This window comes from Pseudophryne corroboree, chromosome 1 (assembly GCF_028390025.1).
Source record: "Pseudophryne corroboree isolate aPseCor3 chromosome 1, aPseCor3.hap2, whole genome shotgun sequence".
Classification (NCBI taxonomy): domain Eukaryota; kingdom Metazoa; phylum Chordata; class Amphibia; order Anura; family Myobatrachidae; genus Pseudophryne; species Pseudophryne corroboree.
Window position 1 is genome coordinate 117,866,560 of NC_086444.1, and position 24,188 is coordinate 117,890,747.

General features: G+C 47.5%; 17 non-coding genes across 17 annotated transcripts; all 17 read right to left on the bottom strand.

Annotated features, from left to right (window-relative positions):
* Positions 1-1,076: 1,076 nt before the first annotated feature.
* On the bottom strand, positions 1,077-1,240 carry LOC134957845 (U1 spliceosomal RNA). The gene has a single exon (XR_010186764.1). It is a non-coding gene; the product is annotated as a U1 spliceosomal RNA (small nuclear RNA).
* A 1,236-nt stretch (positions 1,241-2,476) lies between these two features.
* Positions 2,477-2,640, bottom strand: LOC134957720 (U1 spliceosomal RNA). Its single transcript, XR_010186720.1, has one exon. It is a non-coding gene; the product is annotated as a U1 spliceosomal RNA (small nuclear RNA).
* A 1,235-nt stretch (positions 2,641-3,875) lies between these two features.
* LOC134958372 (U1 spliceosomal RNA) lies at positions 3,876-4,039 on the bottom strand. The gene has a single exon (XR_010186978.1). It is a non-coding gene; the product is annotated as a U1 spliceosomal RNA (small nuclear RNA).
* Positions 4,040-5,274: 1,235 nt separating this feature from the next.
* Positions 5,275-5,438, bottom strand: LOC134955226 (U1 spliceosomal RNA). Its single transcript, XR_010185907.1, has one exon. It is a non-coding gene; the product is annotated as a U1 spliceosomal RNA (small nuclear RNA).
* A 1,236-nt stretch (positions 5,439-6,674) lies between these two features.
* On the bottom strand, positions 6,675-6,838 carry LOC134958644 (U1 spliceosomal RNA). Its single transcript, XR_010187084.1, has one exon. It is a non-coding gene; the product is annotated as a U1 spliceosomal RNA (small nuclear RNA).
* A 1,236-nt stretch (positions 6,839-8,074) lies between these two features.
* On the bottom strand, positions 8,075-8,238 carry LOC134957306 (U1 spliceosomal RNA). Its single transcript, XR_010186555.1, has one exon. It is a non-coding gene; the product is annotated as a U1 spliceosomal RNA (small nuclear RNA).
* A 1,236-nt stretch (positions 8,239-9,474) lies between these two features.
* On the bottom strand, positions 9,475-9,638 carry LOC134957877 (U1 spliceosomal RNA). Its single transcript, XR_010186780.1, has one exon. It is a non-coding gene; the product is annotated as a U1 spliceosomal RNA (small nuclear RNA).
* Positions 9,639-10,874: 1,236 nt separating this feature from the next.
* Positions 10,875-11,038, bottom strand: LOC134955149 (U1 spliceosomal RNA). Its single transcript, XR_010185900.1, has one exon. It is a non-coding gene; the product is annotated as a U1 spliceosomal RNA (small nuclear RNA).
* A 1,236-nt stretch (positions 11,039-12,274) lies between these two features.
* On the bottom strand, positions 12,275-12,438 carry LOC134957314 (U1 spliceosomal RNA). The gene has a single exon (XR_010186557.1). It is a non-coding gene; the product is annotated as a U1 spliceosomal RNA (small nuclear RNA).
* Positions 12,439-13,674: 1,236 nt separating this feature from the next.
* Positions 13,675-13,838, bottom strand: LOC134957885 (U1 spliceosomal RNA). Its single transcript, XR_010186782.1, has one exon. It is a non-coding gene; the product is annotated as a U1 spliceosomal RNA (small nuclear RNA).
* Positions 13,839-15,074: 1,236 nt separating this feature from the next.
* Positions 15,075-15,238, bottom strand: LOC134955160 (U1 spliceosomal RNA). The gene has a single exon (XR_010185901.1). It is a non-coding gene; the product is annotated as a U1 spliceosomal RNA (small nuclear RNA).
* A 1,236-nt stretch (positions 15,239-16,474) lies between these two features.
* LOC134957825 (U1 spliceosomal RNA) lies at positions 16,475-16,638 on the bottom strand. Its single transcript, XR_010186759.1, has one exon. It is a non-coding gene; the product is annotated as a U1 spliceosomal RNA (small nuclear RNA).
* Positions 16,639-17,873: 1,235 nt separating this feature from the next.
* Positions 17,874-18,037, bottom strand: LOC134959050 (U1 spliceosomal RNA). The gene has a single exon (XR_010187161.1). It is a non-coding gene; the product is annotated as a U1 spliceosomal RNA (small nuclear RNA).
* A 1,235-nt stretch (positions 18,038-19,272) lies between these two features.
* LOC134957892 (U1 spliceosomal RNA) lies at positions 19,273-19,436 on the bottom strand. The gene has a single exon (XR_010186784.1). It is a non-coding gene; the product is annotated as a U1 spliceosomal RNA (small nuclear RNA).
* Positions 19,437-20,672: 1,236 nt separating this feature from the next.
* Positions 20,673-20,836, bottom strand: LOC134955248 (U1 spliceosomal RNA). Its single transcript, XR_010185908.1, has one exon. It is a non-coding gene; the product is annotated as a U1 spliceosomal RNA (small nuclear RNA).
* A 1,236-nt stretch (positions 20,837-22,072) lies between these two features.
* Positions 22,073-22,236, bottom strand: LOC134959061 (U1 spliceosomal RNA). The gene has a single exon (XR_010187164.1). It is a non-coding gene; the product is annotated as a U1 spliceosomal RNA (small nuclear RNA).
* A 1,235-nt stretch (positions 22,237-23,471) lies between these two features.
* LOC134958207 (U1 spliceosomal RNA) lies at positions 23,472-23,635 on the bottom strand. Its single transcript, XR_010186912.1, has one exon. It is a non-coding gene; the product is annotated as a U1 spliceosomal RNA (small nuclear RNA).
* Between the last annotated feature and the right edge of the window lie 553 nt (positions 23,636-24,188).

The following is a 24,188-nucleotide window of genomic DNA, read 5'->3' on the forward strand; positions in this document are numbered from 1 at the left end:
CGGAAGGGTGACTGTTCCTGAAGCACCACCAAACTATGCGCACAACTAGTGCAAATCCTTCCCAGGGCACACTGCAGCAGATGAATTTGCATACCGTCATGTCATAAAAGCAGTCGGGCACAGTTACAGTAGCTGCAACCCTCATCTCCATATGAAAAGCAACAGGCAGTGCACCGTCCTATGTCTCAATGGGTTCTTAAATTGGAAAATAAAATATAAAAGGCAGCTTGAGATTTAACCCCCTCGCTGCTGAGGGTTTTCTCATCCTCGCACCGAGACCATTTTCCGACGTTAGCGCTCGTCCGAACGTCGTCGTCACGGATTTCTTTTTATTTATTTTTTCTTTCTTTCTTATCCCCCCTGCGGCACTCACACAAATTATACCTTGGTTTTTGTTTGTTTGTTTTTTCTTTCAAAAGACTTTGTAGTCTCAAAAAAGCCATTAGTCTTTTTACTGATTTGAACACGTCAAAAGTTGTTTCACCCAAATGGCCCAAAAAGCGTATTTCTCAAGCAAGTGAACCAAAAACAAATGTGATTTTTTTTCTTTTGTCCCCCGTCTTATTAGCACCATAGACAAATACTTTGTGTTTTGCCACCAATCCACCTGCCCAAAATCTGCACGCAAACCAAAAATGCTCTCTTTCTTCTAGTTTTCGCCGCCTCAATTTAAACGCTTACTATGTGTAGGAAGACTACGGCAGCCCAGCGAGGCCTACCATTTTACAAAGTAGACAAGCTACTGCATGAAATGAGGGAGCAAAGTTTTTTTTCTCTCTCCCCCTCATATCTGACACAATCTGGGGGCCTACTTTACAAAGCAAGTGAAACCGTGTGGGTCCTGCAGCGCCCTGTATTGGTTGTATATGCGAAGCACAGTACAAGGCCGGAAAAAGCAAGGAAGCATGCAGCCAGCGCACAGGAGAAGAGATGAGAAGAGAGCGCTGAGTGAAAGATAGAAGCGCACCTTAACGGGCACAGGGGTCCAGTGGAGGGAGAGTTGAAATGAAGAAAAGGATGGAAACAGCAAAGGAAGAGACAGCACCAAAAAAGATCTGACTTTTACCAGAGATGATCAGGGGAAAGCGCGAACGCAGTCCCCCACTACCACAAATTATGCAGTCGAGTTTCCCGCATTTGGGGAAACCGCAGGGGTCAGCACACCCGGAGTGCAATGGATGAGCCTCGCCCTGGGAGAACCACCTTCGTGATCATGGTATCTCCCCTGCCAGGTAAGTATGAGTTGGACTAGGGCTCAGGAGGGCCCCTGCTTGGGCACACCCCCGTCAAGTGAAGGAGGTTGACCGGAGCCATGACAAGTGAACTCTCGGCAGGGGACGGGAAAAGAAAACTGCAGGGAGGCTGCATCTCTTCACGTTGACATGGGAAGGCGGAAGGGTGACTGTTCCTGAAGCACCCCCAAACTATGCGCACAACTAGTGCAAATCCTTCCCAGGGCACACTGCAGCAGATGAATTTGCATACCGTCATGTCATAAAAGCAGTCGGGCACAGTTACAGTAGCTGCAACCCTCATCTCCATATGAAAAGCAACAGGCAGTGCACCGTCCTATGTCTCAATGGGTTCTTAAATTGGAAAATAAAATATAAAAGGCAGCTTGAGATTTAACCCCCTCGCTGCTGAGGGTTTTCTCATCCTCGCACCGAGACCATTTTCCGACGTTAGCGCTCGTCCGAACGTCGTCGTCGCGGATTTATTTTTATTTATTTTTTCTTTCTTTCTTATCCCCCCTGCGGCACTCACACAAATTATACCTTGGTTTTTGTTTGTTTGTTTTTTCTTTCAAAAGACTTTGTAGTCTCAAAAAAGCCATTAGTCTTTTTACTGATTTGAACACGTCAAAAGTTGTTTCACCCAAATGGCCCAAAAAGCGTATTTCTCAAGCAAGTGAACCAAAAGCAAATGTGATTTTTTTTCTTTTGTCCCCCGTCTTATAAGCACCATAGACAAATACTTTGTGTTTTGCCACCAATCCACCTGCCCAAAATCTGCACGCAAACCAAAAATGCTCTCTTTCTTCTAGTTTTCGCCGCCTCAATTTAAACGCTTACTATGTGTAGGAAGACTACGGCAGCCCAGCGAGGCCTACCATTTTACAAAGTAGACAAGCTACTGCATGAAATGAGGGAGCAAAGTTTTTTTTCTCTCTCCCCCTCATATCTGACACAATCTGGGGGCCTACTTTACAAAGCAAGTGAAACCGTGTGGGTCCTGCAGCGCCCTGTATTGGTTGTATATGCGAAGCACAGTACAAGGCCGGAAAAAGCAAGGAAGCATGCAGCCAGCGCACAGGAGAAGAGATGAGAAGAGAGCGCTGAGTGAAAGATAGAAGCGCACCTTAACGGGCACAGGGGTCCAGTGGAGGGAGAGTTGAAATGAAGAAAAGGATAGAAACAGCAAAGGAAGAGACAGCACCAGCAGCACACAAAAAGATCTGACTTTTACCAGAGATGATCAGGGGAAAGCGCGAACGCAGTCCCCCACTACCACAAATTATGCAGTCGAGTTTCCCGCATTTGGGAAAATCGCAGGGGTCAGCACACCCGGAGTGCAATGGATGAGCCTCGCCCTGGGAGAACCACCTTCGTGATCATGATATCTCCCCTGCCAGGTAAGTATGAGTTGGACTAGGGCTCAGGAGGGCCCCTGCTTGGGCACACCCCCGTCAAGTGAAGGAGGTTGACCGGAGCCATGACAAGTGAACTCTCGGCAGGGGACGGGAAAAGAAAACTGCAGGGAGGCTGCATCTCTTCACGTTGACATGGGAAGGCGGAAGGGTGACTGTTCCTGAAGCACCCCCAAACTATGCGCACAACTAGTGCAAATCCTTCCCAGGGCACACTGCAGCAGATGAATTTGCATACCGTCATGTCATAAAAGCAGTCGGGCACAGTTACAGTAGCTGCAACCCTCATCTCCATATGAAAAGCAACAGGCAGTGCACCGTCCTATGTCTCAATGGGTTCTTAAATTGGAAAATAAAATATAAAAGGCAGCTTGAGATTTAACCCCCTCGCTGCTGAGGGTTTTCTCATCCTCGCACCGAGACCATTTTCCGACGTTAGCGCTCGTCCGAACGTCGTCGTCACGGATTTCTTTTTATTTATTTTTTCTTTCTTTCTTATCCCCCCTGCGGCACTCACACAAATTATACCTTGTTTTTTGTTTGTTTGTTTTTTCTTTCAAAAGACTTTGTAGTCTCAAAAAAGCCATTAGTCTTTTTACTGATTTGAACACGTCAAAAGTTGTTTCACCCAAATGGCCCAAAAAGCGTATTTCTCAAGCAAGTGAACCAAAAGCATATGTGATTTTTTTCTTTTGTCCCCCGTCTTATAAGCACCATAGACAAATACTTTGTGTTTTGCCACCAATCCACCTGCCCAAAATCTGCACGCAAACCAAAAATGCTCTCTTTCTTCTAGTTTTCGCCGCCTCAATTTAAACGCTTACTATGTGTAGGAAGACTACGGCAGCCCAGCGAGGCCTACCATTTTACAAAGTAGACAAGCTACTGCATGAAATGAGGGAGCAAAGTTTTTTTTCTCTCTCCCCCTCATATCTGACACAATCTGGGGGCCTACTTTACAAAGCAAGTGAAACCGTGTGGGTCCTGCAGCGCCCTGTATTGGTTGTATATGCGAAGCACAGTACAAGGCCGGAAAAAGCAAGGAAGCATGCAGCCAGCGCACAGGAGAAGAGATGAGAAGAGAGCGCTGAGTGAAAGATAGAAGCGCACCTTAACGGGCACAGGGGTCCAGTGGAGGGAGGGTTGAAATGAAGAAAAGGATGGAAACAGCAAAGGAAGAGACAGCACCAGCAGCACACAAAAAGATCTGACTTTTACCAGAGATGATCAGGGGAAAGCGCGAACGCAGTCCCCCACTACCACAAATTATGCAGTCGAGTTTCCCGCATTTGGGGAAATCGCAGGGGTCAGCACACCCGGAGTGCAATGGATGAGTCTCGCCCTGGGAGAACCACCTTCGTGATCATGGTATCTCCCCTGCCAGGTAAGTATGAGTTGGACTAGGGCTCAGGAGGGCCCCTGCTTGGGCACACCCCCGTCAAGTGAAGGAGGTTGACCGGAGCCATGACAAGTGAACTCTCGGCAGGGGACGGGAAAAGAAAACTGCAGGGAGGCTGCATCTCTTCACGTTGACATGGGAAGGCGGAAGGGTGACTGTTCCTGAAGCACCCCCAAACTATGCGCACAACTAGTGCAAATCCTTCCCAGGGCACACTGCAGCAGATGAATTTGCATACCGTCATGTCATAAAAGCAGTCGGGCACAGTTACAGTAGCTGCAACCCTCATCTCCATATGAAAAGCAACAGGCAGTGCACCGTCCTATGTCTCAATGGGTTCTTAAATTGGAAAATAAAATATAAAAGGCAGCTTGAGATTTAACCCCCTCGCTGCTGAGGGTTTTCTCATCCTCGCACCGAGACCATTTTCCGACGTTAGCGCTCGTCCGAACGTCGTCGTCACGGATTTCTTTTTATTTATTTTTTCTTTCTTTCTTATCCCCCCTGCGGCACTCACACAAATTATACCTTGGTTTTTGTTTGTTTGTTTTTCTTTCAAAAGACTTTGTAGTCTCAAAAAAGCCATTAGTCTTTTTACTGATTTGAACACGTCAAAAGTTGTTTCACCCAAATGGCCCAAAAAGCGTATTTCTCAAGCAAGTGAACCAAAAGCAAATGTGATTTTTTTTCTTTTGTCCCCCGTCTTATAAGCACCATAGACAAATACTTTGTGTTTTGCCACCAATCCACCTGCCCAAAATCTGCACGCAAACCAAAAATGCTCTCTTTCTTCTAGTTTTCGCCGCCTCAATTTAAACGCTTACTATGTGTAGGAAGACTACGGCAGCCCAGCGAGGCCTACCATTTTACAAAGTAGATGAGCTACTGCATGAAATGAGGGAGCAAAGTTTTTTTTCTCTCTCCCCCTCATATCTGACACAATCTGGGGGCCTACTTTACATAGCAAGTGAAACCGTGTGGGTCCTGCAGCGCCCTGTATTGGTTGTATATGCGAAGCACAGTACAAGGCCGGAAAAAGCAAGGAAGCATGCAGCCAGCGCACAGGAGAAGAGATGAGAAGAGAGCGCTGAGTGAAAGATAGAAGCGCACCTTAACGGGCACAGGGGTCCAGTGGAGGGAGAGTTGAAATGAAGAAAAGGATGGAAACAGCAAAGGAAGAGACAGCACCAGCAGCACACAAAAAGATCTGACTTTTACCAGAGATGATCAGGGGAAAGCGCGAACGCAGTCCCCCACTACCACAAATTATGCAGTCGAGTTTCCCGCATTTGGGGAAATCGCAGGGGTCAGCACACCCGGAGTGCAATGGATGAGCCTCACCCTGGGAGAACCACCTTCGTGATCATGGTATCTCCCCTGCCAGGTAAGTATGAGTTGGACTAGGGCTCAGGAGGGCCCCTGCTTGGGCACACCCCCGTCAAGTGAAGGAGGTTGACCGGAGCCATGACAAGTGAACTCTCGGCAGGGGACGGGAAAAGAAAACTGCAGGGAGGCTGCATCTCTTCACGTTGACATGGGAAGGCGGAAGGGTGACTGTTCCTGAAGCACCCCCAAACTATGCGCACAACTAGTGCAAATCCTTCCCAGGGCACACTGCAGCAGATGAATTTGCATACCGTCATGTCATAAAAGCAGTCGGGCACAGTTACAGTAGCTGCAACCCTCATCTCCATATGAAAAGCAACAGGCAGTGCACCGTCCTATGTCTCAATGGGTTCTTAAATTGGAAAATAAAATATAAAAGGCAGCTTGAGATTTAACCCCCTCGCTGCTGAGGGTTTTCTCATCCTCGCACCGAGACCATTTTCCGACGTTAGCGCTCGTCCGAACGTCGTCGTCACGGATTTCTTTTTATTTATTTTTTCTTTCTTTCTTATCCCCCCTGCGGCACTCACACAAATTATACCTTGGTTTTTGTTTGTTTGTTTTTTCTTTCAAAAGACTTTGTAGTCTCAAAAAAGCCATTAGTCTTTTTACTGATTTGAACACGTCAAAAGTTGTTTCACCCAAATGGCCCAAAAAGCGTATTTCTCAAGCAAGTGAACCAAAAGCAAATGTGATTTTTTTTCTTTTGTCCCCCGTCTTATAAGCACCATAGACAAATAGTTTGTGTTTTGCCACCAATCCACCTGCCCAAAATCTGCACGCAAACCAAAAATGCTCTCTTTCTTCTAGTTTTCGCTGCCTCAATTTAAACGCTTACTATGTGTAGGAAGACTACGGCAGCCCAGCGAGGCCTACCATTTTACAAAGTAGACGAGCTACTGCATGAAATGAGGGAGCAAAGTTTTTTTTCTCTCTCCCCCTCATATCTGACACAATCTGGGGGCCTACTTTACAAAGCAAGTGAAACCGTGTGGGTCCTGCAGCGCCCTGTATTGGTTGTATATGCGAAGCACAGTACAAGGCCGGAAAAAGCAAGGAAGCATGCAGCCAGCGCACAGGAGAAGAGATGAGAAGAGAGCGCTGAGTGAAAGATAGAAGCGCACCTTAACGGGCACAGGGCTCCAGTGGAGGGAGGGTTGAAATGAAGAAAAGGATGGAAACAGCAAAGGAAGAGACAGCACCAGCAGCACACAAAAAGATCTGACTTTTACCAGAGATGATCACGGGAAAGCACGAACGCAGTCCCCCACTACCACAAATTATGCAGTCGAGTTTCCCGCATTTGGGGAAATCGCAGGGGTCAGCACACCCGGAGTGCAATGGATGAGCCTCGCCCTGGGAGAACCACCTTCGTGATCATGGTATCTCCCCTGCCAGGTAAGTATGAGTTGGACTAGGGCTCAGGAGGGCCCCTGCTTGGGCACACCCCCGTCAAGTGAAGGAGGTTGACCGGAGCCATGACAAGTGAACTCTCGGCAGGGGACGGGAAAAGAAAACTGCAGGGAGGCTGCATCTCTTCACGTTGACATGGGAAGGCGGAAGGGTGACTGTTCCTGAAGCACCCCCAAACTATGCGCACAACTAGTGCAAATCCTTCCCAGGGCACACTGCAGCAGATGAATTTGCATACCGTCATGTCATAAAAGCAGTCGGGCACAGTTACAGTAGCTGCAACCCTCATCTCCATATGAAAAGCAACAGACAGTGCACCGTCCTATGTCTCAATGGGTTCTTAAATTGGAAAATAAAATATAAAAGGCAGCTTGAGATTTAACCCCCTCGCTGCTGAGGGTTTTCTCATCCTCGCACCGAGACCATTTTCCGACGTTAGCGCTCGTCCGAACGTCGTCGTCACGGATTTCTTTTTATTTATTTTTTCTTTCTTTCTTATCCCCCCTGCGGCACTCACACAAATTATACCTTGGTTTTTGTTTGTTTGTTTTTTCTTTCAAAAGACTTTGTAGTCTCAAAAAAGCCATTAGTCTTTTTACTGATTTGAACACGTCAAAAGTTGTTTCACCCAAATGGCCCAAAAAGCGTATTTCTCAAGCAAGTGAACCAAAAGCAAATGTGATTTTTTTTCTTTTGTCCCCCGTCTTATAAGCACCATAGACAAATACTTTGTGTTTTGCCACCAATCCACCTGCCCAAAATCTGCACGCAAACCAAAAATGCTCTCTTTCTTCTAGTTTTCGCCGCCTCAATTTAAACGCTTACTATGTGTAGGAAGACTACGGCAGCCCAGCGAGGCCTACCATTTTACAAAGTAGACAAGCTACTGCATGAAATGAGGGAGCAAAGTTTTTTTTGTCTCTCCCCCTCATATCTGACACAATCTGGGGGCCTACTTTACAAAGCAAGTGAAACCGTGTGGGTCCTGCAGCGCCCTGTATTGGTTGTATATGCGAAGCACAGTACAAGGCCGGAAAAAGCAAGGAAGCATGCAGCCAGCGCACAGGAGAAGAGATGAGAAGAGAGCGCTGAGTGAAAGATAGAAGCGCACCTTAACGGGCACAGGGGTCCAGTGGAGGGAGAGTTGAAATGAAAAAAAGGATAGAAACAGCAAAGGAAGAGACAGCACCAGCAGCACACAAAAAGATCTGACTTTTACCAGAGATGATCAGGGGAAAGCGCGAACGCAGTCCCCCACTACCACAAATTATGCAGTCGAGTTTCCCGCATTTGGGGAAATCGCAGGGGTCAGCACACCCGGAGTGCAATGGATGAGCCTCGCCCTGGGAGAACCACCTTCGTGATCATGGTATCTCCCCTGCCAGGTAAGTATGAGTTGGACTAGGGCTCAGGAGGGCCCCTGCTTGGGCACACCCCCGTCAAGTGAAGGAGGTTGACCGGAGCCATGACAAGTGAACTCTCAGCAGGGGACGGGAAAAGAAAACTGCAGGGAGGCTGCATCTCTTCACGTTGACATGGGAAGGCGGAAGGGTGACTGTTCCTGAAGCACCCCCAAACTATGCGCACAACTAGTGCAAATCCTTCCCAGGGCACACTGCAGCAGATGAATTTGCATACCGTCATGTCATAAAAGCAGTCGGGCACAGTTACAGTAGCTGCAACCCTCATCTCCATATGAAAAGCAACAGGCAGTGCACCGTCCTATGTCTCAATGGGTTCTTAAATTGGAAAATAAAATATAAAAGGCAGCTTGAGATTTAACCCCCTCGCTGCTGAGGGTTTTCTCATCCTCGCACCGAGACCATTTTCCGACGTTAGCGCTCGTCCGAACGTCGTCGTCGCGGATTTATTTTTATTTATTTTTTCTTTCTTTCTTATCCCCCCTGCGGCACTCACACAAATTATACCTTGGTTTTTGTTTGTTTGTTTTTTCTTTCAAAAGACTTTGTAGTCTCAAAAAAGCCATTAGTCTTTTTACTGATTTGAACACGTCAAAAGTTGTTTCACCCAAATGGCCCAAAAAGCGTATTTCTCAAGCAAGTGAACCAAAAGCAAATGTGATTTTTTTTCTTTTGTCCCCCGTCTTATAAGCACCATAGACAAATACTTTGTGTTTTGCCACCAATCCACCTGCCCAAAATCTGCACGCAAACCAAAAATGCTCTCTTTCTTCTAGTTTTCGCCGCCTCAATTTAAACGCTTACTATGTGTAGGAAGACTACGGCAGCCCAGCGAGGCCTACCATTTTACAAAGTAGACAAGCTACTGCATGAAATGAGGGAGCAAAGTTTTTTTTCTCTCTCCCCCTCATATCTGACACAATCTGGGGGCCTACTTTACAAAGCAAGTGAAACCGTGTGGGTCCTGCAGCGCCCTGTATTGGTTGTATATGCGAAGCACAGTACAAGGCCGGAAAAAGCAAGGAAGCATGCAGCCAGCGCACAGGAGAAGAGATGAGAAGAGAGCGCTGAGTGAAAGATAGAAGCGCACCTTAACGGGCACAGGGGTCCAGTGGAGGGAGAGTTGAAATGAAGAAAAGGATGGAAACAGCAAAGGAAGAGACAGCACCAGCAGCACACAAAAAGATCTGACTTTTACCAGAGATGATCAGGGGAAAGCGCGAACACAGTCCCCCACTACCACAAATTATGCAGTCGAGTTTCCCGCATTTGGGGAAATCGCAGGGGTCAGCACACCCGGAGTGCAATGGATGAGCCTCGCCCTGGGAGAACCACCTTCGTGATCATGGTATCTCCCCTGCCAGGTAAGTATGAGTTGGACTAGGGCTCAGGAGGGCCCCTGCTTGGGCACACCCCCGTCAAGTGAAGGAGGTTGACCGGAGCCATGACAAGTGAACTCTCGGCAGGGGACGGGAAAAGAAAACTGCAGGGAGGCTGCATCTCTTCACGTTGACATGGGAAGGCGGAAGGGTGACTGTTCCTGAAGCACCCCCAAACTATGCGCACAACTAGTGCAAATCCTTCCCAGGGCACACTGCAGCAGATGAATTTGCATACCGTCATGTCATAAAAGCAGTCGGGCACAGTTACAGTAGCTGCAACCCTCATCTCCATATGAAAAGCAACAGGCAGTGCACCGTCCTATGTCTCAATGGGTTCTTAAATTGGAAAATAAAATATAAAAGGCAGCTTGAGATTTAACCCCCTCGCTGCTGAGGGTTTTCTCATCCTCGCACCGAGACCATTTTCCGACGTTAGCGCTCGTCCGAACGTCGTCGTCGCGGATTTATTTTTATTTATTTTTTCTTTCTTTCTTATCCCCCCTGCGGCACTCACACAAATTATACCTTGGTTTTTGTTTGTTTGTTTTTTCTTTCAAAAGACTTTGTAGTCTCAAAAAAGCCATTAGTCTTTTTACTGATTTGAACACGTCAAAAGTTGTTTCACCCAAATGGCCCAAAAAGCGTATTTCTCAAGCAAGTGAACCAAAAGCAAATGTGATTTTTTTTCTTTTGTCCCCCGTCTTATAAGCACCATAGACAAATACTTTGTGTTTTGCCACCAATCCACCTGCCCAAAATCTGCACGCAAACCAAAAATGCTCTCTTTCTTCTAGTTTTCGCCGCCTCAATTTAAACGCTTACTATGTGTAGGAAGACTACGGCAGCCCAGCGAGGCCTACCATTTTACAAAGTAGACGAGCTACTGCATGAAATGAGGGAGCAAAGTTTTTTTTCTCTCTCCCCCTCATATCTGACACAATCTGGGGGCCTACTTTACAAAGCAAGTGAAACCGTGTGGGTCCTGCAGCGCCCTGTATTGGTTGTATATGCGAAGCACAGTACAAGGCCGGAAAAAGCAAGGAAGCATGCAGCCAGCGCACAGGAGAAGAGATGAGAAGAGAGCGCTGAGTGAAAGATAGAAGCGCACCTTAACGGGCACAGGGGTCCAGTGGAGGGAGAGTTGAAATGAAGAAAAGGATGGAAACAGCAAAGGAAGAGACAGCACCAGCAGCACACAAAAAGATCTGACTTTTACCAGAGATGATGAGGGGAAAGCGCGAACGCAGTCCCCCACTACCACAAATTATGCAGTCGAGTTTCCCGCATTTGGGGAAATCGCAGGGGTCAGCACACCCGGAGTGCAATGGATGAGCCTCACCCTGGGAGAACCACCTTCGTGATCATGGTATCTCCCCTGCCAGGTAAGTATGAGTTGGACTAGGGCTCAGGAGGGCCCCTGCTTGGGCACACCCCCGTCAAGTGAAGGAGGTTGACCGGAGCCATGACAAGTGAACTCTCGGCAGGGGACGGGAAAAGAAAACTGCAGGGAGGCTGCATCTCTTCACGTTGACATGGGAAGGCGGAAGGGTGACTGTTCCTGAAGCACCCCCAAACTATGCGCACAACTAGTGCAAATCCTTCCCAGGGCACACTGCAGCAGATGAATTTGCATACCGTCATGTCATAAAAGCAGTCGGGCACAGTTACAGTAGCTGCAACCCTCATCTCCATATGAAAAGCAACAGGCAGTGCACCGTCCTATGTCTCAATGGGTTCTTAAATTGGAAAATAAAATATAAAAGGCAGCTTGAGATTTAACCCCCTCGCTGCTGAGGGTTTTCTCATCCTCGCACCGAGACCATTTTCCGACGTTAGCGCTCGTCCGAACGTCGTCGTCGCGGATTTATTTTTATTTATTTTTTCTTTCTTTCTTATCCCCCCTGCGGCACTCACACAAATTATACCTTGGTTTTTGTTTGTTTGTTTTTTCTTTCAAAAGACTTTGTAGTCTCAAAAAAGCCATTAGTCTTTTTACTGATTTGAACACGTCAAAAGTTGTTTCACCCAAATGGCCCAAAAAGCGTATTTCTCAAGCAAGTGAACCAAAAGCAAATGTGATTTTTTTTCTTTTGTCCCCCGTCTTATAAGCACCATAGACAAATACTTTGTGTTTTGCCACCAATCCACCTGCCCAAAATCTGCACGCAAACCAAAAATGCTCTCTTTCTTCTAGTTTTCGCCGCCTCAATTTAAACGCTTACTATGTGTAGGAAGACTACGGCAGCCCAGCGAGGCCTACCATTTTACAAAGTAGACGAGCTACTGCATGAAATGAGGGAGCAAAGTTTTTTTTCTCTCTCCCCCTCATATCTGACACAATCTGGGGGCCTACTTTACAAAGCAAGTGAAACCGTGTGGGTCCTGCAGCGCCCTGTATTGGTTGTATATGCGAAGCACAGTACAAGGCCGGAAAAAGCAAGGAAGCATGCAGCCAGCGCACAGGAGAAGAGATGAGAAGAGAGCGCTGAGTGAAAGATAGAAGCGCACCTTAACGGGCACAGGGGTCCAGTGGAGGGAGAGTTGAAATGAAAAAAAGGATAGAAACAGCAAAGGAAGAGACAGCACCAGCAGCACACAAAAAGATCTGACTTTTACCAGAGATGATCAGGGGAAAGCGCGAACGCAGTCCCCCACTACCACAAATTATGCAGTCGAGTTTCCCGCATTTGGGGAAATCGCAGGGGTCAGCACACCCGGAGTGCAATGGATGAGCCTCGCCCTGGGAGAACCACCTTCGTGATCATGGTATCTCCCCTGCCAGGTAAGTATGAGTTGGACTAGGGCTCAGGAGGGCCCCTGCTTGGGCACACCCCCGTCAAGTGAAGGAGGTTGACCGGAGCCATGACAAGTGAACTCTCAGCAGGGGACGGGAAAAGAAAACTGCAGGGAGGCTGCATCTCTTCACGTTGACATGGGAAGGCGGAAGGGTGACTGTTCCTGAAGCACCCCCAAACTATGCGCACAACTAGTGCAAATCCTTCCCAGGGCACACTGCAGCAGATGAATTTGCATACCGTCATGTCATAAAAGCAGTCGGGCACAGTTACAGTAGCTGCAACCCTCATCTCCATATGAAAAGCAACAGGCAGTGCACCGTCCTATGTCTCAATGGGTTCTTAAATTGGAAAATAAAATATAAAAGGCAGCTTGAGATTTAACCCCCTCGCTGCTGAGGGTTTTCTCATCCTCGCACCGAGACCATTTTCCGACGTTAGCGCTCGTCCGAACGTCGTCGTCGCGGATTTATTTTTATTTATTTTTTCTTTCTTTCTTATCCCCCCTGCGGCACTCACACAAATTATACCTTGGTTTTTGTTTGTTTGTTTTTTCTTTCAAAAGACTTTGTAGTCTCAAAAAAGCCATTAGTCTTTTTACTGATTTGAACACGTCAAAAGTTGTTTCACCCAAATGGCCCAAAAAGCGTATTTCTCAAGCAAGTGAACCAAAAGCAAATGTGATTTTTTTTCTTTTGTCCCCCGTCTTATAAGCACCATAGACAAATACTTTGTGTTTTGCCACCAATCCACCTGCCCAAAATCTGCACGCAAACCAAAAATGCTCTCTTTCTTCTAGTTTTCGCCGCCTCAATTTAAACGCTTACTATGTGTAGGAAGACTACGGCAGCCCAGCGAGGCCTACCATTTTACAAAGTAGACAAGCTACTGCATGAAATGAGGGAGCAAAGTTTTTTTTCTCTCTCCCCCTCATATCTGACACAATCTGGGGGCCTACTTTACAAAGCAAGTGAAACCGTGTGGGTCCTGCAGCGCCCTGTATTGGTTGTATATGCGAAGCACAGTACAAGGCCGGAAAAAGCAAGGAAGCATGCAGCCAGCGCACAGGAGAAGAGATGAGAAGAGAGCGCTGAGTGAAAGATAGAAGCGCACCTTAACGGGCACAGGGGTCCAGTGGAGGGAGAGTTGAAATGAAGAAAAGGATGGAAACAGCAAAGGAAGAGACAGCACCAGCAGCACACAAAAAGATCTGACTTTTACCAGAGATGATCAGGGGAAAGCGCGAACACAGTCCCCCACTACCACAAATTATGCAGTCGAGTTTCCCGCATTTGGGGAAATCGCAGGGGTCAGCACACCCGGAGTGCAATGGATGAGCCTCGCCCTGGGAGAACCACCTTCGTGATCATGGTATCTCCCCTGCCAGGTAAGTATGAGTTGGACTAGGGCTCAGGAGGGCCCCTGCTTGGGCACACCCCCGTCAAGTGAAGGAGGTTGACCGGAGCCATGACAAGTGAACTCTCGGCAGGGGACGGGAAAAGAAAACTGCAGGGAGGCTGCATCTCTTCACGTTGACATGGGAAGGCGGAAGGGTGACTGTTCCTGAAGCACCCCCAAACTATGCGCACAACTAGTGCAAATCCTTCCCAGGGCACACTGCAGCAGATGAATTTGCATACCGTCATGTCATAAAAGCAGTCGGGCACAGTTACAGTAGCTGCAACCCTCATCTCCATATGAAAAGCAACAGGCAGTGCACCGTCCTATGTCTCAATGGGTTCTTAAATTGGAAAATAAAATATAAAAGGCAGCTTGAGATTTAACCCCCTCGCTGCTGAGGGTTTTCTCATCCTCGCACCGAGACCATTTTCCGACGTTAGCGCTCGTCCGAACGTCGTCGTCGCGGATTTATTTTTATTTATTTTTTCTTTCTTTCTTATCCCCCCTGCGGCACTCACACAAATTATACCTTGGTTTTTGTTTGTTTGTTTTTTCTTTCAAAAGACTTTGTAGTCTCAAAAAAGCCATTAGTCTTTTTACTGATTTGAACACGTCAAAAGTTGTTTCACCCAAATGGCCCAAAAAGCGTATTTCTCAAGCAAGTGAACCAAAAGCAAATGTGATTTTTTTTCTTTTGTCCCCCGTCTTATAAGCACCATAGACAAATACTTTGTGTTTTGCCACCAATCCACCTGCCCAAAATCTGCACGCAAACCAAAAATGCTCTCTTTCTTCTAGTTTTCGCCGCCTCAATTTAAACGCTTACTATGTGTAGGAAGACTACGGCAGCCCAGCGAGGCCTACCATTTTACAAAGTAGACGAGCTACTGCATGAAATGAGGGAGCAAAGTTTTTTTTCTCTCTCCCCCTCATATCTGACACAATCTGGGGGCCTACTTTACAAAGCAAGTGAAACCGTGTGGGTCCTGCAGCGCCCTGTATTGGTTGTATATGCGAAGCACAGTACAAGGCCGGAAAAAGCAAGGAAGCATGCAGCCAGCGCACAGGAGAAGAGATGAGAAGAGAGCGCTGAGTGAAAGATAGAAGCGCACCTTAACGGGCACAGGGGTCCAGTGGAGGGAGAGTTGAAATGAAGAAAAGGATGGAAACAGCAAAGGAAGAGACAGCACCAGCAGCACACAAAAAGATCTGACTTTTACCAGAGATGATGAGGGGAAAGCGCGAACGCAGTCCCCCACTACCACAAATTATGCAGTCGAGTTTCCCGCATTTGGGGAAATCGCAGGGGTCAGCACACCCGGAGTGCAATGGATGAGCCTCACCCTGGGAGAACCACCTTCGTGATCATGGTATCTCCCCTGCCAGGTAAGTATGAGTTGGACTAGGGCTCAGGAGGGCCCCTGCTTGGGCACACCCCCGTCAAGTGAAGGAGGTTGACCGGAGCCATGACAAGTGAACTCTCGGCAGGGGACGGGAAAAGAAAACTGCAGGGAGGCTGCATCTCTTCACGTTGACATGGGAAGGCGGAAGGGTGACTGTTCCTGAAGCACCCCCAAACTATGCGCACAACTAGTGCAAATCCTTCCCAGGGCACACTGCAGCAGATGAATTTGCATACCGTCATGTCATAAAAGCAGTCGGGCACAGTTACAGTAGCTGCAACCCTCATCTCCATATGAAAAGCAACAGGCAGTGCACCGTCCTATGTCTCAATGGGTTCTTAAATTGGAAAATAAAATATAAAAGGCAGCTTGAGATTTAACCCCCTCGCTGCTGAGGGTTTTCTCATCCTCGCACCGAGACCATTTTCCGACGTTAGCGCTCGTCCGAACGTCGTCGTCGCGGATTTATTTTTATTTATTTTTTCTTTCTTTCTTATCCCCCCTGCGGCACTCACACAAATTATACCTTGGTTTTTGTTTGTTTGTTTTTTCTTTCAAAAGACTTTGTAGTCTCAAAAAAGCCATTAGTCTTTTTACTGATTTGAACACGTCAAAAGTTGTTTCACCCAAATGGCCCAAAAAGCGTATTTCTCAAGCAAGTGAACCAAAAGCAAATGTGATTTTTTTTCTTTTGTCCCCCGTCTTATAAGCACCATAGACAAATACTTTGTGTTTTGCCACCAATCCACCTGCCCAAAATCTGCACGCAAACCAAAAATGCTCTCTTTCTTCTAGTTTTCGCCGCCTCAATTTAAACGCTTACTATGTGTAGGAAGACTACGGCAGCCCAGCGAGGCCTACCATTTTACAAAGTAGACGAGCTACTGCATGAAATGAGGGAGCAAAGTTTTTTTTCTCTCTCCCCCTCATATCTGACACAATCTGGGGGCCTACTTTACAAAGCAAGTGAAACCGTGTGGGTCCTGCAGCGCCCTGTATTGGTTGTATATGCGAAGCACAGTACAAGGCCGGAAAAAGCAAGGAAGCATGCAGCCAGCGCACAGGAGAAGAGATGAGAAGAGAGCGCTGAGTGAAAGATAGAAGCGCACCTTAACGGGCACAGGGGTCCAGTGGAGGGAGAGTTGAAATGAAGAAAAGGATGGAAACAGCAAAGGAAGAGACAGCACCAGCAGCACACAAAAAGATCTGACTTTTACCAGAGATGATGAGGGGAAAGCACGAACGCAGTCCCCCACTACCACAAATTATGCAGTCGAGTTTCCCGCATTTGGGGAAATCGCAGGGGTCAGCACACCCGGAGTGCAATGGATGAGCCTCACCCTGGGAGAACCACCTTCGTGATCATGGTATCTCCCCTGCCAGGTAAGTATGAGTTGGACTAGGGCTCAGGAGGGCCCCTGCTTGGGCACACCCCCGTCAAGTGAAGGAGGTTGACCGGAGCCATGACAAGTGAACTCTCGGCAGGGGACGGGAAAAGAAAACTGCAGGGAGGCTGCATCTCTTCACGTTGACATGGGAAGGCGGAAGGGTGACTGTTCCTGAAGCACCCCCAAACTATGCGCACAACTAGTGCAAATCCTTCCCAGGGCACACTGCAGCAGATGAATTTGCATACCGTCATGTCATAAAAGCAGTCGGCACAGTTACAGTAGCTGCAACCCTCATCTCCATATGAAAAGCAACAGGCAGTGCACCGTCCTATGTCTCAATGGGTTCTTAAATTGGAAAATAAAATATAAAAGGCAGCTTGAGATTTAACCCCCTCGCTGCTGAGGGTTTTCTCATCCTCGCACCGAGACCATTTTCCGACGTTAGCGCTCGTCCGAACGTCGTCGTCACGGATTTCTTTTTATTTATTTTTTCTTTCTTTCTTATCCCCCCTGCGGCACTCACACAAATTATACCTTGGTTTTTGTTTGTTTGTTTTTTCTTTCAAAAGACTTTGTAGTCTCAAAAAAGCCATTAGTCTTTTTACTGATTTGAACACGTCAAAAGTTGTTTCACCCAAATGGCCCAAAAAGCGTATTTCTCAAGCAAGTGAACCAAAAGCAAATGTGATTTTTTTTCTTTTGTCCCCCGTCTTATAAGCACCATAGACAAATACTTTGTGTTTTGCCACCAATCCACCTGCCCAAAATCTGCACGCAAACCAAAAATGCTCTCTTTCTTCTAGTTTTCGCCGCCTCAATTTAAACGCTTACTATGTGTAGGAAGACTACGGCAGCCCAGCGAGGCCTACCATTTTACAAAGTAGACAAGCTACTGCATGAAATGAGGGAGCAAAGTTTTTTTTCTCTCTCCCCCTCATATCTGACACAATCTGGGGGCCTACTTTACAAAGCAAGTGAAACCGTGTGGGTCCTGCAGCGCCCTGTATTGGTTGTATATGCGAAGCACAGTACAAGGTCGGAAAAAGCAAGGAAGCATGCAGCCAGCGCACAGGAGAAGAGATGAGAAGAGAGCGCTGAGTGAAAGATAGAAGCGCACCTTAACGGGCACAGGGGTCCAGTGGAGGGAGGGTTGAAATGAAGAAAAGGATGGAAACAGCAAAGGAAGAGACAGCACCAGCAGCACACAAAAAGATCTGACTTTTACCAGAGATGATCAGGGGAAAGCGCGAACGCAGTCCCCCACTACCACAAATTATGCAGTCGAGTTTCCCGCATTTGGGGAAATCGCAGGGATCAGCACACCTGGAGTGCAATGGATGAACCTCGCCCTGGGAGAACCACCTTCGTGATCATGGTATCTCCCCTGCCAGGTAAGTATGAGTTGGACTAGGGCTCAGGAGGGCCCCTGCTTGGGCACACCCCCGTCAAGTGAAGGAGGTTGACCGGAGCCATGACAAGTGAACTCTCGGCAGGGGACGGGAAAAGAAAACTGCAGGGAGGCTGCATCTCTTCACGTTGACATGGGAAGGCGGAAGGGTGACTGTTCCTGAAGCACCCCCAAACTATGCGCACAACTAGTGCAAATCCTTCCCAGGGCACACTGCAGCAGATGAATTTGCATACCGTCATGTCATAAAAGCAGTCGGGCACAGTTACAGTAGCTGCAACCCTCATCTCCATATGAAAAGCAACAGGCAGTGCACCGTCCTATGTCTCAATGGGTTCTTAAATTGGAAAATAAAATATAAAAGGCAGCTTGAGATTTAACCCCCTCGCTGCTGAGGGTTTTCTCATCCTCGCACCGAGACCATTTTCCGACGTTAGCGCTCGTCCGAACGTCGTCGTCACGGATTTCTTTTTATTTATTTTTTCTTTCTTTCTTATCCCCCTGCGGCACTCACACAAATTATACCTTGGTTTTTGTTTGTTTGTTTTTTCTTTCAAAAGACTTTGTAGTCTCAAAAAAGCCATTAGTCTTTTTACTGATTTGAACACGTCAAAAGTTGTTTCACCCAAATGGCCCAAAAAGCGTATTTCTCAAGCAAGTGAACCAAAAGCAAATGTGATTTTTTTTCTTTTGTCCCCCGTCTTATAAGCACCATAGACAAATACTTTGTGTTTTGCCACCAATCCACCTGCCCAAAATCTGCACGCAAACCAAAAATGCTCTCTTTCTTCTAGTTTTCGCCGCCTCAATTTAAACGCTTACTATGTGTAGGAAGACTACGGCAGCCCAGCGAGGCCTACCATTTTACAAAGTAGACAAGCTACTGCATGAAATGAGGGAGCAAAGTTTTTTTTCTCTCTCCCCCTCATATCTGACACAATCTGGGGGCCTACTTTACAAAGCAAGTGAAACCGTGTGGGTCCTGCAGCGCCCTGTATTGGTTGTATATGCGAAGCACAGTACAAGGCCGGAAAAAGCAAGGAAGCATGCAGCCAGCGCACAGGAGAAGAGATGAGAAGAGAGCGCTGAGTGAAAGATAGAAGCGCACCTTAACGGGCACAGGGGTCCAGTGGAGGGAGAGTTGAAATGAAGAAAAGGATGGAAACAGCAAAGGAAGAGACAGCACCAGCAGCACACAAAAAGATCTGACTTTTACCAGAGATGATCAGGGGAAAGCGCGAACACAGTCCCCCACTACCACAAATTATGCAGTCGAGTTTCCCGCATTTGGGGAAATCGCAGGGGTCAGCACACCCGGAGTGCAATGGATGAGCCTCGCCCTGGGAGAACCACCTTCGTGATCATGGTATCTCCCCTGCCAGGTAAGTATGAGTTGGACTAGGGCTCAGGAGGGCCCCTGCTTGGGCACACCCCCGTCAAGTGAAGGAGGTTGACCGGAGCCATGACAAGTGAACTCTCGGCAGGGGACGGGAAAAGAAAACTGCAGGGAGGCTGCATCTCTTCACGTTGACATGGGAAGGCGGAAGGGTGACTGTTCCTGAAGCACCCCCAAACTATGCGCACAACTAGTGCAAATCCTTCCCAGGGCACACTGCAGCAGATGAATTTGCATACCGTCATGTCATAAAAGCAGTCGGGCACAGTTACAGTAGCTGCAACCCTCATCTCCATATGAAAAGCAACAGGCAGTGCACCGTCCTATGTCTCAATGGGTTCTTAAATTGGAAAATAAAATATAAAAGGCAGCTTGAGATTTAACCCCCTCGCTGCTGAGGGTTTTCTCATCCTCGCACCGAGACCATTTTCCGACGTTAGCGCTCGTCCGAACGTCGTCGTCGCGGATTTATTTTTATTTATTTTTTCTTTCTTTCTTATCCCCCCTGCGGCACTCACACAAATTATACCTTGGTTTTTGTTTGTTTGTTTTTTCTTTCAAAAGACTTTGTAGTCTCAAAAAAGCCATTAGTCTTTTTACTGATTTGAACACGTCAAAAGTTGTTTCACCCAAATGGCCCAAAAAGCGTATTTCTCAAGCAAGTGAACCAAAAGCAAATGTGATTTTTTTTCTTTTGTCCCCCGTCTTATAAGCACCATAGACAAATACTTTGTGTTTTGCCACCAATCCACCTGCCCAAAATCTGCACGCAAACCAAAAATGCTCTCTTTCTTCTAGTTTTCGCCGCCTCAATTTAAACGCTTACTATGTGTAGGAAGACTACGGCAGCCCAGCGAGGCCTACCATTTTACAAAGTAGACGAGCTACTGCATGAAATGAGGGAGCAAAGTTTTTTTTCTCTCTCCCCCTCATATCTGACACAATCTGGGGGCCTACTTTACAAAGCAAGTGAAACCGTGTGGGTCCTGCAGCGCCCTGTATTGGTTGTATATGCGAAGCACAGTACAAGGCCGGAAAAAGCAAGGAAGCATGCAGCCAGCGCACAGGAGAAGAGATGAGAAGAGAGCGCTGAGTGAAAGATAGAAGCGCACCTTAACGGGCACAGGGGTCCAGTGGAGGGAGAGTTGAAATGAAGAAAAGGATGGAAACAGCAAAGGAAGAGACAGCACCAGCAGCACACAAAAAGATCTGACTTTTACCAGAGATGATCAGGGGAAAGCGCGAACGCAGTCCCCCACTACCACAAATTATGCAGTCGAGTTTCCCGCATTTGGGGAAATCGCAGGGGTCAGCACACCCGGAGTGCAATGGATGAGCCTCACCCTGGGAGAACCACCTTCGTGATCATGGTATCTCCCCTGCCAGGTAAGTATGAGTTGGACTAGGGCTCAGGAGGGCCCCTGCTTGGGCACACCCCCGTCAAGTGAAGGAGGTTGACCGGAGCCATGACAAGTGAACTCTCGGCAGGGGACGGGAAAAGAAAACTGCAGGGAGGCTGCATCTCTTCACGTTGACATGGGAAGGCGGAAGGGTGACTGTTCCTGAAGCACCCCCAAACTATGCGCACAACTAGTGCAAATCCTTCCCAGGGCACACTGCAGCAGATGAATTTGCATACCGTCATGTCATAAAAGCAGTCGGGCACAGTTACAGTAGCTGCAACCCTCATCTCCATATGAAAAGCAACAGGCAGTGCACCGTCCTATGTCTCAATGGGTTCTTAAATTGGAAAATAAAATATAAAAGGCAGCTTGAGATTTAACCCCCTCGCTGCTGAGGGTTTTCTCATCCTCGCACCGAGACCATTTTCCGACGTTAGCGCTCGTCCGAACGTCGTCGTCACGGATTTCTTTTTATTTATTTTTTCTTTCTTTCTTATCCCCCCTGCGGCACTCACACAAATTATACCTTGGTTTTTGTTTGTTTGTTTTTTCTTTCAAAAGACTTTGTAGTCTCAAAAAAGCCATTAGTCTTTTTACTGATTTGAACACGTCAAAAGTTGTTTCACCCAAATGGCCCAAAAAGCGTATTTCTCAAGCAAGTGAACCAAAAGCAAATGTGATTTTTTTTCTTTTGTCCCCCGTCTTATAAGCACCATAGACAAATACTTTGTGTTTTGCCACCAATCCACCTGCCCAAAATCTGCACGCAAACCAAAAATGCTCTCTTTCTTCTAGTTTTCGCCGCCTCAATTTAAACGCTTACTATGTGTAGGAAGACTACGGCAGCCCAGCGAGGCCTACCATTTTACAAAGTAGACAAGCTACTGCATGAAATGAGGGAGCAAAGTTTTTTTTCTCTCTCCCCCTCATATCTGACACAATCTGGGGGCCTACTTTACAAAGCAAGTGAAACCGTGTGGGTCCTGCAGCGCCCTGTATTGGTTGTATATGCGAAGCACAGTACAAGGTCGGAAAAAGCAAGGAAGCATGCAGCCAGCGCACAGGAGAAGAGATGAGAAGAGAGCGCTGAGTGAAAGATAGAAGCGCACCTTAACGGGCACAGGGGTCCAGTGGAGGGAGGGTTGAAATGAAGAAAAGGATGGAAACAGCAAAGGAAGAGACAGCACCAGCAGCACACAAAAAGATCTGACTTTTACCAGAGATGATCAGGGGAAAGCGCGAACGCAGTCCCCCACTACCACAAATTATGCAGTCGAGTTTCCCGCATTTGGGGAAATCGCAGGGATCAGCACACCTGGAGTGCAATGGATGAACCTCGCCCTGGGAGAACCACCTTCGTGATCATGGTATCTCCCCTGCCAGGTAAGTATGAGTTGGACTAGGGCTCAGGAGGGCCCCTGCTTGGGCACACCCCCGTCAAGTGAAGGAGGTTGACCGGAGCCATGACAAGTGAACTCTCGGCAGGGGACGGGAAAAGAAAACTGCAGGGAGGCTGCATCTCTTCACGTTGACATGGGAAGGCGGAAGGGTGACTGTTCCTGAAGCACCCCCAAACTATGCGCACAACTAGTGCAAATCCTTCCCAGGGCACACTGCAGCAGATGAATTTGCATACCGTCATGTCATAAAAGCAGTCGGGCACAGTTACAGTAGCTGCAACCCTCATCTCCATATGAAAAGCAACAGGCAGTGCACCGTCCTATGTCTCAATGGGTTCTTAAATTGGAAAATAAAATATAAAAGGCAGCTTGAGATTTAACCCCCTCGCTGCTGAGGGTTTTCTCATCCTCGCACCGAGACCATTTTCCGACGTTAGCGCTCGTCCGAACGTCGTCGTCACGGATTTCTTTTTATTTATTTTTTCTTTCTTTCTTATCCCCCTGCGGCACTCACACAAATTATACCTTGGTTTTTGTTTGTTTGTTTTTTCTTTCAAAAGACTTTGTAGTCTCAAAAAAGCCATTAGTCTTTTTACTGATTTGAACACGTCAAAAGTTGTTTCACCCAAATGGCCCAAAAAGCGTATTTCTCAAGCAAGTGAACCAAAAGCAAATGTGATTTTTTTTCTTTTGTCCCCCGTCTTATAAGCACCATAGACAAATACTTTGTGTTTTGCCACCAATCCACCTGCCCAAAATCTGCACGCAAACCAAAAATGCTCTCTTTCTTCTAGTTTTCGCTGCCTCAATTTAAACGCTTACTATGTGTAGGAAGACTACGGCAGCCCAGCGAGGCCTACCATTTTACAAAGTAGACGAGCTACTGCATGAAATGAGGGAGCAAAGTTTTTTTTCTCTCTCCCCCTCATATCTGACACAATCTGGGGGCCTACTTTACAAAGCAAGTGAAACCGTGTGGGTCCTGCAGCGCCCTGTATTGGTTGTATATGCGAAGCACAGTACAAGGCCGGAAAAAGCAAGGAAGCATGCAGCCAGCGCACAGGAGAAGAGATGAGAAGAGAGCGCTGAGTGAAAGATAGAAGCGCACCTTAACGGGCACAGGGCTCCAGTGGAGGGAGGGTTGAAATGAAGAAAAGGATGGAAACAGCAAAGGAAGAGACAGCACCAGCAGCACACAAAAAGATCTGACTTTTACCAGAGATGATCAGGGGAAAGCGCGAACGCAGTCCCCCACTACCACAAATTATGCAGTCGAGTTTCCCGCATTTGGGGAAATCGCAGGGGTCAGTACACCCGGAGTGCAATGGATGAGCCTCGCCCTGGGAGAACCACCTTCGTGATCATGGTATCTCCCCTGCCAGGTAAGTATGAGTTGGACTAGGGCTCAGGAGGGCCCCTGCTTGGGCACACCCCCGTCAAGTGAAGGAGGTTGACCGGAGCCATGACAAGTGAACTCTCGGCAGGGGACGGGAAAAGAAAACTGCAGGGAGGCTGCATCTCTTCACGTTGACATGGGAAGGCGGAAGGGTGACTGTTCCTGAAGCACCCCCAAACTATGCGCACAACTAGTGCAAATCCTTCCCAGGGCACACTGCAGCAGATGAATTTGCATACCGTCATGTCATAAAAGCAGTCGGGCACAGTTACAGTAGCTGCAACCCTCATCTCCATATGAAAAGCAACAGGCAGTGCACCGTCCTATGTCTCAATGGGTTCTTAAATTGGAAAATAAAATATAAAAGGCAGCTTGAGATTTAACCCCCTCGCTGCTGAGGGTTTTCTCATCCTCGCACCGAGACCATTTTCCGACGTTAGCGCTCGTCCGAACGTCGTCGTCACGGATTTCTTTTTATTTCTTTTTTCTTTCTTTCTTATCCCCCCTGCGGCACTCACACAAATTATACCTTGGTTTTTGTTTGTTT